Source organism: Eubalaena glacialis (assembly GCF_028564815.1).
Source record: "Eubalaena glacialis isolate mEubGla1 chromosome Y unlocalized genomic scaffold, mEubGla1.1.hap2.+ XY SUPER_Y_unloc_1, whole genome shotgun sequence".
Lineage (NCBI taxonomy): Eukaryota > Metazoa > Chordata > Mammalia > Artiodactyla > Balaenidae > Eubalaena > Eubalaena glacialis.
The window spans coordinates 690356-711221 of NW_026871142.1; the positions used below are offsets into that span (position 1 = coordinate 690356).

General features: G+C 35.1%; 1 pseudogene; it reads right to left on the minus strand.

Moving 5' to 3' along the window:
* LOC133082949 (cullin-4B-like) overlaps window positions 1-20866 on the minus strand; it is a 60171-nt pseudogene that overhangs the window by 16916 nt on the left and 22389 nt on the right.

The following is a 20866-nucleotide window of genomic DNA, read 5'->3' on the forward strand; positions in this document are numbered from 1 at the left end:
TTGAAAAAAAACAATAGTTGCTAACACCATATGCTAATAACTAAGTGAAGATAATTACATCCAATAATATTTAAAAATCATGTAAACAGCAGCACCATTTACAATAGCAAAAAAGAAAAGAACCAAAATATGAAGGGATGTACAAAAGGTAATACTGCTCAGTCATAAAACGAAAGTTCTGATACATGGAAAATCCTTGAAAACATTTTGCTAAGTGAAACAAGGAAAACACAAAATATCACATATTATCTCACTGTCTTTATAATAGGCAAATCCGTAGGGGGAATAATCATATTGTTGGTGTCAGAAACTTAAGAAAAGAAGGGAATGGGGACAACTAGTTAATTTGTATGGGGTTCATGTCTGGGGTGATGAAAAAATTCTAAAAGTTGATAATGATGATGGTTGCCCAACAATGTGAATGTACTTAATGCCACTTAATTAAAAACTTTAAAATTGTAAATTTTAAGTTATCAGTATTTTACTACAACAAAAATTATTTGAATTCAATTTACATTGGGATGTGCACATAAATTTTCTAGATTTCTTCCACAAACTTTATTTTTTACCTTTTAAATGGATATTAAAGTAAATATTAGAAAAGTTACTCACCATAAATGAACCTAAACAAAATTATTATTTTATCTAACTACTATTCAAGTTCTTCATCTGTAGCATCTTTGTTACCTACACGAAGTTTTGAATCCACGTACTTTGTTAAAATGTTAAAAAGAATTAGATAAGTAATGCTATATTTTCAAATATATACCACGAGCAAAACCCCTTTCCTAAAACAACTACTTTCCCCCAATAGTAGGTGCATTGATTTTCATAAAACAGAAAATGAATGAAAGAGTTTGTAGACAGATGGATGAAAGGGTAAATAAAAGACTAAATATTTCTTTTAATTGGTTTTAATATTTTCATAAGCTCAATGTCCAAATTTTAGAAAAGAATCATTTCTTCACTACCAGTGCCCCTAATCTGCTTAGAAAAAGAAAAACTGAAAAGATATTATGCAAAATTTGGGGTTTACTATATAAATCCCAAAACCTGAAGGATTTATTAAATGTACATACTAGTTACATTCATTTTATATTAAAAAAATGTCAATTTGATAGAAGTTTTGTTTAAATTTTCTAAAAGCATGTCAGTAAAAGAGAACATTTAAAATCATTATTTTTTTAACATCTTTATCGGAATATAATTGCTTTACAATGCTGTGTTAGTTTCTGCTTCATAACAAAGTGAATCAGCTATACATATACATATATCCCCATATCTCCCCCTCTTGTGTCTCCCTTCCACCCTCCCTATTCCACCCCTCTAGGTTGTCACAAAGAACCGAGCTGATCTCCCCGTGTTATGTGGCTGCTTCCCACTAGCTATTTATTTTACAATTGGTAGTGTATATATGAGAGAGTGGCAGGGACATATATAAACTATTATATCATTCAGTTTTGTGAGAATAAGAAAATCTTTCACTTGTCTTTAAAATATGAACTAGAAAAAGAAATGAGACTATCTATAAAAGTATATGTCTTGTGTACTGATTAAAGAAATTGCTAATTTGATAATAACCTAAATGACCAGAAGTTACCAAAGTCCTGTGTTACTACTAGTTAAACAACAGGATAATGTCTTGTGAAAAACGACTCTCATATAAATACTTCCTTACAATCAATGATAATCAATCTTCCAATATTATGATAAATTAGGAGGTTGAATCTCATTCTTGTCACATAACTTAAAATGAATCAGAAAAAATTTTTTTAATAGTTTGTGTTCCACAAAACTGGAAACCATACGTAGAAACTCAGCTGGCTTGTTAGGTCTTTTAGTAATAAATGTTTCAAAAGCTTCTTTCATAGCAACAATAAACTTCTCATTATTCAGAAAAGAATTTTCAAGAATAAAATCAATTTTATCTTTAAAATCCAGAAGTTTTTGCACCATTGTCTTATCCTTCACTGGCTTAATAACTATGTTGCTCCCAAATTTCTGAAAAGTAAAATTACCTGAGGTTATTATTATTATACAGCAAGTAAAATCATAGTAAGTTTAATGGAGAATTTAATTTCAATTATAAGAAAATGTCAGAATATCAATTATACACTAAGCCTCAAAACAAAAAGTTATTGTCAGATCAAAACAAAGTACACTGGAATCGAAACCAACAGAAATAAATGTAAACCAATTGAGTTTCTGTGTGGAGAATTATTTAGAAACCAACAACCAAGACTATCATGATATCCAGTGCAAAAATTCGGGATAAATAAGCAAAAAAGACTGCAAGTAGAAAAAGGAGTTAATTACTAATATCAGGAAAGATTTCAAAAGAAAAAATTAATTATGTTGTTACATGGTACTGCAATGACTATTCATTGCATATACATAACAAATAATATTACTTCATTCAAGAATTAAGATGAGAAAAGTAGAACAAAAGGAAGACTAGAGAATCAGAAATGGAAGTCTATGATGTCTAAAGAATAAATCAGAAAAGGAGCATAAGCATATTACATCCATAGAGATAAATACTAGAAGAAAGTATCTGAAAAAGAAGAAACGTGAAAGGCTCAGCAAAAGTGGCAAGAAGGGAAACATAAAACTCCATTTCCTTGCATTAAAACAATGATTAAGCTACCAAAAACTGTCAGTATCAATTTTTTGGAATTCTAGAATTCAATCAGAAAGTTACAAAAACCAGGTTAATGGTGAACGAAACTGAAATTAAAATATGAGAACATCCTGACATTTCTTAACTACCATCTCCCTTTCAACAGCTCAAATAGTATTAAAAGCAGTAAGGGAGAAGGAATTCACATACAATGGATCCTCACTAATGTTAAAAGTCATCAAAAAATATGGAAGTGAAAAATTTTGTAGAAAAAACTGTATCCAAAATTCTATATCCAGCAAAACCATTCTTCAAAAAGAAGGAAAATTAAGAAATCACCAGATAAACAAACTCTGAGAGAATTCTTTGCCAGTACACCTGCCCTGCAAGAAATACTCAAGGGGTCTTTGGGGTTTAAATAAAAGGAAAAGGACATTATGAAATTTGAAGCTATATTCAAAAAAACAAACCACTAGTAAATATATTTACATAGGTAAATATAAAGGTGAATATACTTTGCAGTTTATAGCTCCTTTAATCATATATGATTTAAGAAATGAAGCATTAAACAATAAATATAAATCTATATTATTGGACACATATGGATAAAGATGTTAATGTGTGACTAAAACATAAAAGAAGAAAAATGGAATTAAACAGAAGCAGAACTTCTATATACGTTGTACCTAGCTTGTTATTAATTCATACTGTATTTTTATAAACTGACACTTCAGTTGCAATCTCAAAGTTAATGACTAATAAAATAATTTTTAAATTACAGAAAACAAGATGAGGCGGAAACACAAGGACTACACTATAAAACAAACAAAAAAATTAACTACAAATGATGACAGGAATGAAAAAGAAATGGAGGAAAAATAAACATATAAGACATATAAAAAATAAAGTGTAAAATGGCAGAAGTCTCGTCAATCATTACTTTAATTTTACATGGAATAAACTATCCAACTGAAAAGCAGAGATTGGCAGAATAAATTTAAAAAAACACGATCCACCTCTTTGGACTCACATTTGATCCAGTGACACAAATAATTATAACCAAAAATAACTGCAGTGGCTAAACCATCAGACAAACCAACCTTTGTTACAAGAGAAAAAGAAAAGCACTATATATTTAAAAGAGACAACTCACCAAGAAGATTTAGCAATTATAAACATGGACACCTAAAAACAGAACCTTTAAAGATACGAGGCAAAAAGTAACAAAAATGAGGGGAGAATGAGACAGTTCTGTACTAACAGTTGGATATTTAAATAGCCCATTTTAAATTATCAATATAACAAAGAGACCAAGATAAAAAAGAAAAGAGAAAACCTGAACAACATTATCAACTATAATATATATAAACTTTCCACTCAACAATATCAGAATACATATTTTCCTTAAATGTCCGTGAAACATTCCCAGGATGGACTATATTTTAGGTCACAAAACTAATCTCAATAAACTTCAAACGTCAGAAATCATATAAAGTACATTACCTGAGCAAAATGGAAAGAAACAAGAAGTATTTTCAGAAAAAAATACCTAGAAAATCACAAACATGTAAAAATTAACACACTCAGGCAATGGGTCAAAGAAAAAAAAATCACGTGGGAAATCTGAATCTACTTAGATACAAATGAAAATGAAAACAATACACAAAAACATAAAATGACACAAGAGTAGGCTCAAAGGGAATTTACAGTTGTACAAAAGAGGATCTTAAATACAAAATCTAACTTCACAACACAAGACATAGAAAAGAATAAACTAAAGAAGAACTAGTACATAAAGGAATTAAAAAAGATCAGAGAGGAAACACAGAAAATACAGACAACAGAAAAATCCAAAGACTCAATGAAACCAAATGTGTCATAAACCAACAAAACTGACAAAAAAAGTGACATCAGAAAGAATGAAATATGTGATCCAGGGCTCTAGTACCCATTTTCAAAAATATGGATTAGCAACCATCCATAGATATAACACTGCCTTTGTGAAAACCCCAAAACCCCTGATATGGGGCTGAAGATCCCCTTGGGGCACAAAAACTGAAAAATGACCCATTAGAATGATAAAACCAGCAATCTCACCTGATTGCATCACCTGTTCCCCAGACCCACAAGGCACAAACTGAGAGGGTTACCTGGGACTACAACTTCTCCAGTGGAAAAAAAAGAGAGACTAAAGACAGACATCTAGCTTTCCAAAAGTTCCAAGGTATCCCCAGGAAGACATTTCTTTCTGTCACCTCACTGTTGTGATGTCAGTGACACTGCATCCCTGCCAGCAATGTTGTCCAGTCAGAAACCCAACCAGCACTTCCACCCAAGTACAGTAACTAGTCGGTGGCTCCACCGGACCAGAAACCAGGATTGGCAGTTCTGCTCAGCTCAGGTCACCAACCGGTAGTACAGCCCGGGTGGGGAAGCCCAGCCTGTAGCCCACCTGGGCAAAATTTTGCCAGCAGTCCCACACAACCAGGACACCTGACCACACAGCACAGCCTCTGCCTTTATGCAATTACAAACCCCAGCCAGCAACCCCAGCCTGACCCCCTGGTTAGGGAGTCAGGCTAGCAACTTTGCCCAAGAACAGTCAGCAGTCCCAGCTCAGAGCATCCAAGCGCAAGGCACAGCCTGCAGTGGTACCACCAAGCCAGGCAACATAGCTTGAGGTCCCAACAAATCAAAGGCAGTTGTAAGTCCCATCTGACTATAGATCTCACCCAGTGGTCTTCCTATTCACAGAGCCCAGTATGCAGTCCCATCCAAACACACAATCCAGTCAGTAGCATGTTCTAACAAAAGACCCCACACTATGTTCTGCCCAGGAAGCCTACCCAGCAGGTCAGCTAGAACACACAGTCAGTGGTCCTGCCCTGCTTTATATCCATGCTGCAACCTCACTTGAATTCAGAGTGTGGCAAATGACCTTGCCCAATCAGTGACCCCAGCAGCAAGCCCTTCCCACCCATGGACACTACCAGCTAGTCTGTCCAGAAACCCAGCCTGGGCTGACTGGTGATGTTCTTCCTCTGCAAAATTGTAAACTCTGGAAGACATAACCACATATTCAAATATGCAGGCATCATGCAAGGATAAAAGGATCAAAAGAAATCAAGGGCACACAACAGCACAAAAGAAAATTAATAAAGCTACAATAGTCACTGTAAAGAAAGGGAGAACTATGAACTGACTGTAGAAGAATTCAGAATAATATTCCTGGAGTGTTCAGTGAACAAGAAGAAAACATAGTAAACAAATATTGGAAAAATTACATGAGCAACATGAGAAGTTCAACACAGATACAGAAACACTAAAAAAACAAAACAAAAAAACAAACAAAAAACAAACAGAATTCCTGAAACTGAAGAATATAGTATCTGATGTGAAAAATTCATTAGAGAGCTTCACTACAGAGTCAATCAAGCATAAGAAAGAATCACTGAACTCAAGACAAGTCATTTGAAATCAATTCAAAAGAGTAAAAAAATAAAAGTTGTATGATACAAATCAACATACAAAAGTCAGTTGCATTTCTATACACAAAAAATGAATTATCTGAAAAGGATATGAGGAAAACCATCCCATTTACAGTAGCATCAAAAACAAATACTTTGGAATAAATGTAACCTAGGAGGTAAAAATCTACACATTGGAAATTATGACATTGGTGAAATAAATTGAAGACACAAAAACTGGAAAAATATCTTGTGTTCATCGTATGGAAGAATTAATATTATTAACATGTTCATACTACCCAGCCATACATAGATTTAATTGACTCCTTATTGAAATTAAAATGGCATTTTTCACAGAAACAACATTAATGTTCATATGGAATTACAAAAGACCCTGAGAGTCCACACAATCCTGATGAAGAACAAAAGTGCAGGTATTACACTTTCTGATTTCAAACCATATTACAAAGATAAAGTAATCAAAACAGTGTACTACTGACATAAAAAAACACCCATACATCAATGGAGCAGAAATAAGATCCCATAAATAAAACCACCCATACACAATCAACTAACAGAAGACAGGAAACCATAAAAATCCTAGTTGGGTTTAGGGTTAGTGGGAAGATGATAGTCAAACAGTAAAAAATTTCACACCAGCAGTGAGACAATCCAGACAATAAGGACTCATTGCAAGAAACACAACATCTAGCAAACTAAAAAAAAAAAAAAAAGAGAGAGTGAGAGATGAAAATACCTGTAACAAGTAAAAAGACCAAATCGGTTATGAAAAACCTCCAAGCAAAGAAAAGTACAGAACCAGATGGCTTTACCAACAAAATCCACTGAAGATTTAAAGAAAACTTAATACCAATGCTTTAAGCTCTTTCAACAAATAGAAGAAAAGGGAACATAGTGCTGGTGGCAATAAAATACAGTGCAGCTCTTTGGAAAATTTGATAAATGCTCAACTACACTATGAGGCAACAATTCACCTACCTAGAGTATGACACCATTCAATTTCTGAGTGTTACTAAAAAGAATTAAAAACAGGCATTCAAAAAAAACAACGGACTTCCCTGGTGGCGCAGTGGTTGGGAATCTGCCTGCCAATGCAGGGGACACGGGTTCAAGCCCTGGTCTGGGAAGATCCCACATGCCGCGGAGCAACAAGGCCCGTGAGCCACAACTGCTGAGCCTGCGCGTCTGGAGCCTGTGCTCTGCAACGGGAGAGGCCGCGACAGTGAGAGGCCCGCGCACCGCGATGAAGAGTGGCCCCGCTTGCCACAACTGGAGAAAGCCCTCGCACAGAAACGAAGACCCAACACAGCCATAAGTAAATAAATAAATAATAATTAAAAAAAACAACAACAACAAAAAAAACAACTTACATGTAATTTTCATAGCAGAACTATTAACAATACCTCAAAGAAAAGGTGAAAACCAAAAGGTGCGAACAATCCAAGCATGCATCTACTGACAAATGGGTTGACAAAATGTGGTAGACTCACAGAATGGAGTATTGTTCAACCAGTAAAAAGAATGAAAGATCTGGCTAAGTGAAACAATTAAGGAACAAAGGACCATGTATTTTATGACTCTATTTGTAGTAAATTTCCACAAGAGACAAACCAATATACAAAAAAAGTAGAGTAGTAGTTGCCAGGCGCTCCAGGGAGAAAATAAAGGGAATGAGTAATTACTGGGTACCGTGTTTACTGGGTGGGGTGAGGGGGGCGGTGATGAATATATTCAGAGAAAAGTAGTGATGATGGCTGTGCAACTCAGTACCCATTAAGTAATTCTTTTTGTCTTCTCTTCTCAGCCCCTAGCATTCACTAATCTATTGTTGATCTGTCTACCTGTTGGTTTGTTTGCATGTACGTATATAATGAGTGCCACTGAATTGCACACTTTGAAATAGTTAAAATGATAAATTTTATGTGCTTTGTATTTGCCACTTAGAAATGAATTAATTGGCTTATTATTGATTAAAAAACACTGAACTGAAAGCTGGTGGAGACACCCTCTCCTCTTCTTCAGAATAAGAAATTGTCTCCTCCTCTCTGCTTCTTTGAGACAATTTGTCTTTGACAGTGTCTATCAATGACAAATTGTTATTGTTAATCAAATAATAAAATGGTGAGGGGGGAAATGAAATGTGAGGTGGGAAAAAAATAAAATGTTACACAAATAAATAGTGTCCTCAGCCTTCCTACCCAAAAAAGCAGGTATTACTTGGATTGAAAAGATTCTAGACACATAGAAGACAAATTAGTTGAAAAAAGGTTTGGAATTTAGATACCTCATGAATTTCAAGTTAATAAACAGTTCTTAAATGAGAAAACAGAAAGTTTTAAATAGAAAATATGCTATATATTATTAAATGGAAAAATAAAGGATAAATTATCTAAATTGATTTTAATTACCTCTTCTCTAAATTAATGCCTTTATATAATTAATCCAGTGTTGGAGAACAACTTGAACTCCACATTCTACCCTACTAAACAGTTGGTAGAGCAGAGACAAATCCTCAATTTGGTTTTCATCAGGAAGACAGCTGAAGTCTGAATATTAGAAACATGAGTGCAAAATTAGCAATACAAATATCTAATAAAAGATATATGTGAAATAATTCACTAAACTGAAATTATTACATTAAGAAATTTACTCGGGACTAAAAGTAGTAAATGCCTGAAGTTTACAAATGATAGTAATAAAAATAAGTTTTTTAAAAAAATAATTACATAATTTGAAAAAGGGTAATTTATACTTCTGGATTATTTGTTTTTACAAACCATAGCTATTATCTTTGTATACCACTGCATATATCAAATTATTGCTTCCAAATATATATATAATATAATAATTATAATATAGTAACGAAGTTTGTAGTACAGATACTAGTGTGAAGAAAAAATGTCTGTATTAGAAATATTAAAGATCAGATATTTCTTTCTATATGAGAGCAAAACTGAGAAAGATAATCAAGCCCAAAAAGGATACTCTACAATATATCCAAATCTATGTACAAGTTTAATCATTCAATAAATAAACATAAAAACATCTGTATGCAAAAGGATATACAGTAATACATTTTTAGGTGTTCAGTATCAGATTACATGGGGAAAAGGTTCTGCCTCTAAATCTCATTTTTTAAAAAAGAAGAAAGTCTGAAGACTTTCTAGTTGAAAGTTTAAAAAATTCTGCTTTTATTGCTTTGACATATACAGAGAAGGGAAATGAAAAAAAAAACTTTTTTATATATAAAAATGACCAACAGTGAAACATAAAAATTTTGATTCCAACTGCACCTTATCTAAAGGGGAAGACTTAAACACTGAAGTAAAAAAACACAAATCATAGAACTTTCACTAACCTCATTTCTAAATCCTTTTAACAAAGTTGAGTATAAACATAAGCACTAGTACTCATGCTGTTAGGAAAAAATTTACTGACAGGATCAAGCAATTTTATTCCTGCTCTGCAGAAGATTATGATGAAAACAGAATTTTCAATCCAAATAATTCCTCTACTTTTTAAATACTATTATAGACAATAATAATCAATCAATATTCTTTAAAATATTTAAACCTTATGAACTGTTTTTATAAAAAGAAACAGTGACACCAAAAAAGGGTGAATAAACAGTGTTTAAAATAAATTGTTCAGGTAATAACAATATACAAAAACATATATATACACACACACACACACACACACATACAAAAGCACGAGCTCCATTAAATTTCTAAATCATACCATTTTCTTAGCAGCTTCAATTCTGTTAAAGATGTTTATATGTATTTTCTAAGGCTGTTTAACAAATTATCACAAATCTAGTGGATTAAAAAACAATTAAATCTTTTATTGTACAGTTCTGGAAATCGGAAGTCCTGAAATCAAGGTTTCAGTAGAGCTGCATTCCTCTGGAAGGTCTAAGAAATATTTTGTTTCATTACCTCTTCCAGTTTCAAGACGTAATCTGTGTGCTCTGCATTCACATGGTCCCATCTCCATATCTAAGGCTAACAGAAAATAATTTTCAGATCTCAATCTATCTCTTTGACTTCTGCTTCCAATATCACATCTCCTCTGACTCACCTTCTTTACTTTCTCTTATTATAAGAACCATGGTGATTATTTTGAGCCAATCTAGCTCTTCAGAATAATCTTCAGGAGAGAATATTCCATGGTTTAAGGCTCTGCCTCCTGCACCTCTGTCCACATCCTCTTTACCCATACCATTGTCTTCTGCCTAATTTTAATTCACCTCTCACCTCTTAACTGTACTGTTAATAAAGTCACACGTTTTTATTCAAGCCACACTACTGGTTAGTATTTTAAAATAGCTTGAGTTAATTATAATTTTTGAGTTTTAAATTTAAATTGATTACAAAGACTTAAGATGAAAATAGAGAAAACAGATAATGTGTTAGATTATGGATTTTGCTGACTTTTCTAAACATCAAAATCAGCAGTAATGGCCACTTGAAACTTTTTATTCATTAAAAAGTCATTTATTAAGGAGAGAGAAGAAGATGGCTGAAGAGTAAGACACGGAGATCACCTTCCTCCCCACAGATACATCAGAAATACATCTACACGTGGAACTGCTCTTATAGAACACCCACTGAACGCTGGCAGAAGATCTCAGACCTCCCAAAAGGCAAGAAACTCCCCACATACCTGGGTTGGGCAAAAGAAAAAAGAAACAACAGAGACAAAAGAATAGGGACAGGACCTGCACCAGTGGGAAGCAGCTGTGAAGGAGGAAAGGTTTCCACACACTAGGAAGCCCCTGCGCAGGCAGAGACTGCGGGTGGTAGAGGGGGGAAGCTTCAGAGCCACGGAGGAGAGCGCAGCCACAGGGGTGTGGAAGGCAAAGTGGAGAGATTCCCGCACAGAAGATGGGTGCCGACCAGAACTCACCAGCCCAAGAGGCTTGTCTGCACACCCGCCCAGGCGGGCGGGGGCTGGGAACTGAGGCTCGGGCTTCGGTCGGATCGCAGGGAGAGGACTGGGGTTGGCAACGTGAACACAGCCTGAATGGGTTAGTGCACAACAGCGAGCCAGGAGGGAGTCCGGGAAAAGGTCTGCAGCTGCAGAACAGACAAGAGACTTTTTCTTGCCTCTTTGTTTCCTGCTGCATGAGGAGAGGGGATTCAGAGAACCCCCTAAACGAGCTCCCTAGAAGGACATGAGCTGGGACTATCAGCGCGAACCCCAGAGACGGGCATGAAACGCTAAGGCTGCTGCTGCTGCCACCAAGAAGCCTGTGTGCAAGCACAGATCACTATCCACACTGCCCCTCCCAGGAGCCTGTGGGGCCCGCCACTGCCAGGGTCCCGTGATCCACGGACAACTTCCCCAGGAGAACGCACGGCACACCTCTGGCTGGTGTAACATCATGCCAACCTCTGCTGCTGCAGGCTCACCCTGCAACCATACCCTTCCCTTCTCCCAGTCTGAGTGAGCCAGAGCCCCCGAAGCACCTGCTCCTTTAACCCCGTCCTGTGTGAGCAAAGAACAGACACCCTCAGGAGACCTACACTCAGAGGCAGATTCAAATCCAAAGCTGAAACCCGGGAGCTGTGCGAACAAAGAAGAGAAAGGGAAATTTCTCTCAGCAGCCTCAGAAGCAGTGGATAAAACTCCACAAACAACTTGATGTACCTGCATCTTTGGAATACTGAATAGACAATGAATCATCCCAAATTAAGGAGGTGGACTTTGGGAGCAAGATATATTATTTTTTCCCCTTTTCCTCTTTTTGTGAGTGTGTATGTGTATGCTTCTCTGTGAGATTTTGTCTGTATAGCTTTGCTTTCACCATTTGTCCTAGGGTTCTGTCAGTCCATTTTTTGTTTTTGTTTTTTGTTCATTTTTTACTTTAAAACTTTCTTTTCTTAATAATTATTTTTTATTTTAATAACACTATTTTATTTTATCTTACGTTATTTTATTTTATCTTCTTTCTTTTTTTCTTTCTATTTTTTCTAACTTTTATTCTGAGCTGTTTGAATGAGAGGCTCTTGGTGCTCCAGACGGGCATCAGGGCTGTGCCTCTGAGGTGGGAGAGCCAACTTCAGGACACTGGTCCACAAGAGACCTCCCAGCTCCACATCATACCAAATGATGAAAATCTCCCAGAGTTCTCCATCTCAACACCAAGACCCAGCTTCACTCAATGACCAGCCAGCTACAGTGCTGGACACCCTATGCCAAACAACTAGCAAGACAGGAACACAGCCCCATCCATTAGTAGACAGGCTGCCTAAAATCAAAATAAGGCCACAGACACCCCAAAACACACCACCGGATGTAGTCCTGCCCACCAGAAAGACAAGATTCAACCTCATGCCCCAGAACACAGGCACTAGACCCCTCCACCAGGAAACCTACACAACCCACTGAACCAACGTTAGCCACTGGGGAAAGATACCAAAAACAACAGGAACTACAAACCTGCAGCCTGCAAAAAGGAGACCCCAAATACAGTAAGATAAGCAAAATGAGAAGACAGAAAAACACACAGATGAAGGAGCAAGGTAAAAACACACCAGACCTAACAAATGAAAAGGTAATAGGCAGTCTACCTGAAAAAGAATTCAGAATAATGACAGTAAAGATGATCAAAAATCTTGGAAATAGAATAGACAAAATGCAAGAAACATTTAACAAGGAGGTAGAAGAACTAAAAGGAACCAAGCAACGATGAACAACACAATAAATGAAATTAAAAATACTAAAGAAGAGATCAATAGCAGAATAACTGAGACAGAACAACGGATAAGTGACCTGGAAGATAAAATAATGGAAATAACTACTGCAGAGCACAGTAAAGAAAAAAGAATGAAAAGAACTGAGGACAGTCTCAGAGACCTCTGGGACAACATTAAACGTAGCAACATTCGAATTATAGGGGTCCCAAAAGAAAAAGAGAAAAAGAAAGGAACTGAGAAAATATTTGAAGACTTTATAGTTGAAAACTTCCCTAATATGGGAAAGGAAATAGTTAGTCAAGTCCAGGAAGCACAGAGAATCCCATACAAGATAAATCCAAGGAGAAACACGCCAAGACACATATTAATCAAACTATCAAAAATTAAATATAAAGAAAACATATTAAAAGAAACAAGGGAAAAACAACAAATAACACAAAAGGGAATCCCCATAAGGTTAACAGTTGATCTTTTAGCAGAAACTCTGCAAGCCAGAAAGGAGTAGCAGGACATATTTAAAGTGATGAAGGAGAAAAACCTACAACCAAGGTTACTGTACCCAGCAAAGATCTCATTTAGATTTGATGGAGAAATTAAAACCTTTACAGACAAGCAAAAGCTGAGAGAGTTCAGCACCACCAAACCAGCTTTACAAGAAATGCTAAAGGAACTTCTCTAGGCAGGAAACACAAGAGAAGGAAAACACCTACAATAACAAAACCAAAATATTTAAGAAAATGAGAATAGGAACATACATATTGATAATTACCTTAAATGTAAATGGATTAAATGCTCCCACTAAAAGACACAGACTGGCTGAATGTATATAAAAACAAGTCCCATATATATGCTTTCTACAAGAGACCCACTCAAACCTAGGGACACATACAGACTGAAAGTGAGGAGATGGAAAAAGATATTCCATGCAAATGGAAATCGAAAGAAAGCTGGAGTAGCAAGTCTCATATCAGACACAATAGACTTTAAAATAAAGACTATTACAAGAGACAAAGAAGGGCACTATATAATGATCAAAGGATCAATCCAAGAAGAAGATATAAAAGTTGTAAATATTTATGCACCCAACATAGGAGCACCTCAATACATAAGGCAAATACTAACAGCCATAAAAGGGGAATTCAACAGTAACACAATCATAGTAGGGAACTTTAACTCCCCACTTTCACCAATGGACAGATCATCCAAAATGAAAATAAATAAGGAAACACAGCTTTAAATGATACATTAAACAAGATGGACTTAATTGATATTTATAGGGCATTCCACCCAAAAACAACAGAATACACATTTTTCTCAAGTGCTCATGGAACATTCTCCAGGATAGATCATATCTTGGGTCACAAATCAAGCCTTGGTAAATTTAAGGAAAATGAAATCATATCAAGTATCTTTTCCGACCACAATGCTATGAGACTAGATATCAATTACAGGAAAAGATCTGTAAAAAATACAAACACGTGGAGGCTAAACAATACGCTACTTAATAACGAAGTGATCACTGAAGAAATCTAAGGGGAAATCAAAAAATACCTAGAAACAAATGACAATGGAGACACGATGACCCAAAACCTATGGGAAGCAGCAAAAGAAGTTCTAAGAGGGAAGTTTATAGCAATACAGGCCTACCTCAAGAAACAGGAAACATCTCGAATAAACAACCTAACCTTGCACCTAAAGCAATTAGGGAAAGAAAAACAAAAACTCCCAAAGTTAGCAGAAGGAAAGAAATCATAAAGATCAGATCAGAAATAAATGAAAAAGAAATGAAGGAAACAATAGGAAAGATCAATAAAACTAAAAGCTGGTTCTTTGAGAAGATAAACAAAATTGATCAACCATTAACCAGACTGATCAAGAAAAAAAGGGAGAAGACTCAAGTCAATAGAATTAGAAATGAAAAAGGAGAAGTAACCACTGACACTGCAGAAATACAAAGGATCATGAGAGATTACTACAAGCAACTCTATGCCAATAAAATGGAAAACCTGGAAGAAATGGAAAAAGTCTTAGAAATGCACAACCTGCCAATACTGAACCAGGAAGAAATAGAAAATATGAACAGACATATCACAAGCACTGAAATTCAAACTGTGATTAAAAATCTTGACAAACAAAATCCCAGGACCAGATGGCTTCACAGGCGAATTCTATCAAACATTTAGAGAAGAGATAACACCTATCCTTCTCAAACTCTTCCAAAATATTGCAGAGGGAGGAACACTCCCCAACTCATTCTATGAGGCCACGATCACCCTGATACCAAAACCAGACAAAGATGTCACAAAGAAAGAAAACTACAGGCCAATATCACTGATGAACATAGATGCAAAAATCCTCAACGAAATACTAGCAAACAGAATCCAACAGCACATTAAAAGGATCATACACCATGATAAAGTGGGGTTTTCTCCAGGAATGCAAGGATTCTTCAATATACACAAATCAATCAACGTGATACACCATATTCACAAATTGAAGGAGAAAAACCATATGATCATCTCAATAGATGCAGAGAAAGCTTTCAACAAAATTCAACACCGATTTATGATAAAAGCCCTGCAGAAAGTAGGCATAGAGGGAAATTTCTTCAACATAATAAAGGCCATATATGAGAAACCCACAGCCAAAATCGTCCTCAATGGTGAAAAACTGAAACCATTTCCACTAAGATCAGGAACAAGAAAAGGTTGCCCACACTCACCACTATTATTCAACATAGTTTTGAAAGTTTTAGCCACAGCAATCAGAGAAGAAAAAGAAATAAAAGGAATCCAAATCGGAAAAGAAGAAGTAAAGCTGTCACTGTTTGCAGATGACATGATACTATATATAGAGAATCCTAAAGATGCTACCAGAAAAATACTAGAGCTAATTAATGAATTTGGTAAAGTAGCAGGATACAAAATTAATGTACAGAAATCTCTTGCATTCCTATACACTAATGATGAAAAATCTGAAAGTGAAATTATGAAAACACTCCCATTTACCATTGCAACAAAAAGAATAAAATATCTAGGAATAAACCTAACTAAGGAGACAAAAGACCTGTATGCAGAAAATTACAAGACACTGATGAAAGAAATTAAAGATGATACAAATAGATGGAGAGGTATACCATGTTCTTGGTTTGGAAGAATCAACATTGTGAAAATGACTCTACTACCCAAAGCAATCTACACATTCAATGCAATCTCTATCAAACTACTACTGGCATTTTTCCCAGAACTAGAACAAAAATTTCACAGTTTGTATGGAAACACAAAAGACCCTGAATAGCCAAAGCAATCTTGAGAACGAAACATGGAGCTGGACGAAGCAGGCTCCCTAACTTCAGACTATACTACAAAGCTACAATAATGAAGACAGTATGGTACTGGCACAAAAACAGAAACATAGATCAATGTAACAGGATAGAAAGCCCAGAGATAAACCCACGCACATATGGTCAACTTATCTTTGATAAAGGAGGCAAGCGTATACAGTGGAGAAAAGACAGCCTCTTCAATAAGTGGTGCTGGGAAAACTGGACAGGTACATGTAAAAGTATGAAATTAGAACACTTCCTAACAACATACACAAAAGTATACTCAAAATGGATTAAAGACCTGAATGTAAGGCGAGACACTATCAAACTCTTCGAGGAAAACATAGGCAGAACACTCTATGACATAAATCACAGCAAGATCCTTTTTGACCCAGCTCCTAGAGAAATGGAAATCAAAACAAAAATAAACAAATGGGACTTAATGAAACTTAAAAGCTTTTGCACAACAAAGGAAACCATAAACAAGACCAAAAGACAACCCTCAGAATGGGAGAAAATATTTGCAAATGAAGCAACTGACAAAGGATTAATCTCCAAGATTTACAAGCAGCTCATGCAGCTCAATAACAAAAACACAAAAAACCCAATCCAAAAATGGTCAGAAGACCCAAATAGACATTTCTCCAAAGACGATATACAGATTGCCAACAAACACATGAAAGAATGCTCAACATCATTAATCATTAGAGAAATACAAATCAAAACTACAATGAGATATCATCTCACAATGGTCAGAATGGCCATCATCAAAATATTTAGAAACAATAAATGCTGGAGAGGGTGTGGAGAAAAGGGAACACTCTTGCACTGTTGGTGGAAATGTAAATTGATACAGCCACTGTGGAGAACAGTATGGAGGTTCCTTAAAAAACTAAAAATAGAACTACCATATGACCCAGCAATCCCACTACTGGGCATATACCCTGAGAAAACCATAATTCAAAAAGAGTCATGAACCAAAATGTTCATTGTAGCTCTATTTACAATAGCCAGGACATGGAAACAACCTAAGTGTCCATCGACAGATGAATGGATAAAGGAGATTTTGCACATATATACATTGGAATATTACTTAGCTATAATAAGAAACGAAATTGAGTTATTTGTAGAGATGTGGATGGGTCTAGACTCTGTCATACTGAGTGAAGTAAGACAGAAAGAGGAAAACAAATATCATATGCTAACACATATATGGAATCTAAAAAAAAAAAAAGTTCTTATGAACCGAGAGCCAGGAGAGGAATAAAGATGCAGTCACAGATAATGGACTTGAAGACATGAGGAGGGGACGGGTAAGCTGGGACGAAGTGAGAGAGTGGCATGGACATATACACACTACCAAATGTAAAATACATAGCTAGTGGCAAGCAGCTGCATAGCACAGGGAGATCAGCTGCGTGCTTTGTGACCACCTAGAGGGGTGGGAAAGTGAGGCTGGGAAGGAGACGCAAGAGGGATGGGATACAGGGATGTACATAGACGTATAACTGATTCACTTTGTGCTACAACAGAAGCTAACACACAATTGTAAAGCAATTATACAGCAATAAAGCTGTTAAAAAAAAAAACTGAGCTGGTCTTGTAGACTATTGGTTTGGAAAACAAATTTCCCTGTAATGTGAAAAGACTTTTATCTTTTGATTTTGCCATCATTTTGATCTCTCCATAGATATATATTTTTTTAATCTATGGGGTATTTTTTCCTGAATCCAACGATGTCTCTGAAACTTCAGTGCATTGTAAATTTCACACTACCAATCTTCATTCAGTCCAATATGTTTAGTACACATATCCTCAAGTGGAAAATATTGGAACTTATTTCAAGCTAGGGAAAGTCCAAAAGAATAAATTTATTGAATAGTAATGTGAAATCTGGCTAAGAGCACACATGTTCTATATACAAATTCATTACCCAAATCTCGTAATTACAATGGACCTGTAACAATTTTTAGAGCAAATAAATTTTTCTTGAGAAATTTACTTTTAGTTAAGGAAATCCTGTAGTAAGTCAAGATTATAAGAAGTTTTGGATTGAGATGATCAAGAGATCGCTTATATTTCACAACTGATTTAGGAATACCTATTATTTTAATGAGAATTTTGTCTTCTGAAATGTATGCTTAAGACAAATATTAAAATCTTCATTCCCTTACCATCAGCTAACTGAATGTGAAGAGGGCAAGACCGAAGAGATTTAGATGTTTGAGGACACAGATAACTTAAAGGTTGTTTAATGCACAAATAGAAATCCACTAGGCTGATTCCAAAGTTAACAGGGATCTTAATTAAGTTTAAGAAATGTTATTCCCACAGATAAATAATTCACTAGTATAATTCAATGTATGTTTACCTAGTCTCCAATAAAAACACACACTAAGATTTCCTTATTCTTACTAATTGAGAATCTTCTCCTTAATTCAGATTAAAAGGGTTGCTACAATTTTGATATTAAAATATTTTCCAGTTGTTTCACAAAGTACATGTGAAAACCTTTAGTTGATACGCATATTTTACTATTTAGAATGTATGTTGCAACAGATACGACAGTTTAACAGTCTATTTGTTTTAATAGAATAACAAAAAAATGTGTGCATTGGATAAGCTGGTTCTCAAAAACAAATGCATCTTACATCTATAAACACCATCACAAAGACGGTTCAATGAAGACTTAAAATGTCCTAAAGCAAATGTGGAGCTTAAAGTATATTAAGGTATACCACTATCAAGGTTAGAAAATCAATCATCTTAATTTTATCGAATTGTATTCTATTGTTATGCAGTAAAGGGTTAATCCTGTCTAAAGAAAGTTTGGCCCTTGCACAGCTACTGGGAGATAGCGTGTAAGCCCTTATAATATCATGCAGGATAAAAGTTTGTTCACCTGGGAACCATCCATATGTCATACTAGATAGTTTATGCTAACAAACTTAAGTTAAAAAATTTATATTGGGGACACTGGGCCAGGAAATACCAGCTTGATCTCTGGAATCAGTCCCTGGGAAATCATCTCTGTGTATGCAACCAACTCCTCAATAAAGCACGCCTCACCAAGACTTATTGCACATCCCTGAATGAAAATAGTATGTGCATGTTATCACTCATCATTTATGGGAGGGTTAAGCTCTGTCCACACAACTCTACTGGGAGAATAAGTCTGGGAGCTCAGGCCTCATTCTCCTGGACTCTGTCCTCTGTTTCTCTTCCCTTTGCTGACTTTGGTCTACATTGTTCATTGCAATAAGTAATTAACATGAGAATAACAACTTTTCTCAATTCTTTGATTTCTTATGAAACTCAGGGGTGATCTTAGGGATGTCTCAAACTGAAGTCATGTTCCAGCAAAAAATGTTTAAAAATGTGATAGGAAATTTAAAACAATGTTTTGTTTCCTTCTGAATTTATTTCATTTTAGTTGTGAAGATTTGAAATTCTTTTTAGATGACATGTGATGAATGTCCCTTTAACCCAGAAAAAAATTCATTATTTTTACTGTCCCTACTCTATTTTATAACTCTTGTCCAAAAAGTAGTTGTACTTTAGTCTGTGCATTTACATTACACATCACTTGAAATGAGTAAATAAGGCAGAAAAATAACAAGCAAATATATACTGTAGATAGGAGTAAAATGTAAAATTATAACAACATTTTGAATTAACAGATGAATAAAGTCCTTTCCCAACAGTAAAATTACCTTAATTAGGTAATTACTTCCCCAAAGGCAAGGCTAGGGCTCTATCCCTCACAAAAATTACAATGTTCTCCTACAAGATTTTTTTTTTCTTCAACATTTTTCTTCTCAGATCTCAATGATACATAAAATATAATCTAATTTTTCAAAAGCCCAACATGATTAACTACGTCTACTCTCTCAATTTAAAATAATCCAAAATCTTAGTATATTTCAGGAACACCAGCTCGTCCTTTTTCCTTTAAGTATGCCATAATTTTTTGTTGTTTCTAGGAGAACACTAGACCCAGACTCTCCTCTCAATGATTTGCCTCTCTTCAACTTTAGGTTTTTGTTCACATTCTACCCTTAATCAGGTTGTCTAAAGTAGCATTCACCTTTGTCTAAGTACCAAACACACTTGCTGTTTGCCTCAAAGAAAAAAACTCAATACATATTAATTAAACAATTGTTGACACTATGTGAAGAAAACGCAAAAAATGGAAAGAAAAGTAACATCTGTGCTCAAGAGCCCTTAGCTACAATCTAAGATTTTAAAACACCAGAGAAATGCACTACTACTACTTTGTAAGCAGCTACCAAAAAACACTCTTTTCCACATTACTATTTTTAGATGAACTCCTTTTGCTACACTTAACTTTGAGAAACATTGAAGGATTAATGTTTTTACATGACACAAACTATTTTTGCAAATGAAACAATATATATATTTCATTTTATGTTTCAATTTAAAAGAAGACCTATGGCACAAAATATACTATTTTATTATTAATTTTTCCCTTATAATCTTCTTTCTTAAAGCACATCTTTTCTGGTTTACCTTTCTGAAGAACTCCTGATAAATGTTCACCAAGAAACTGCTTTTTTACAATAGCCATGAATAGCTTCCTATTTAAAAAAAAAGTTTTAAATTACAAAAATTTCTCAAACTACAGAGTTAAAACTACTTTTAAAAATTTTGGCATCAAGCTTGCCCTCTTGTTTTACATTCTTTCTCATGTATCACTGCCATAAAATTG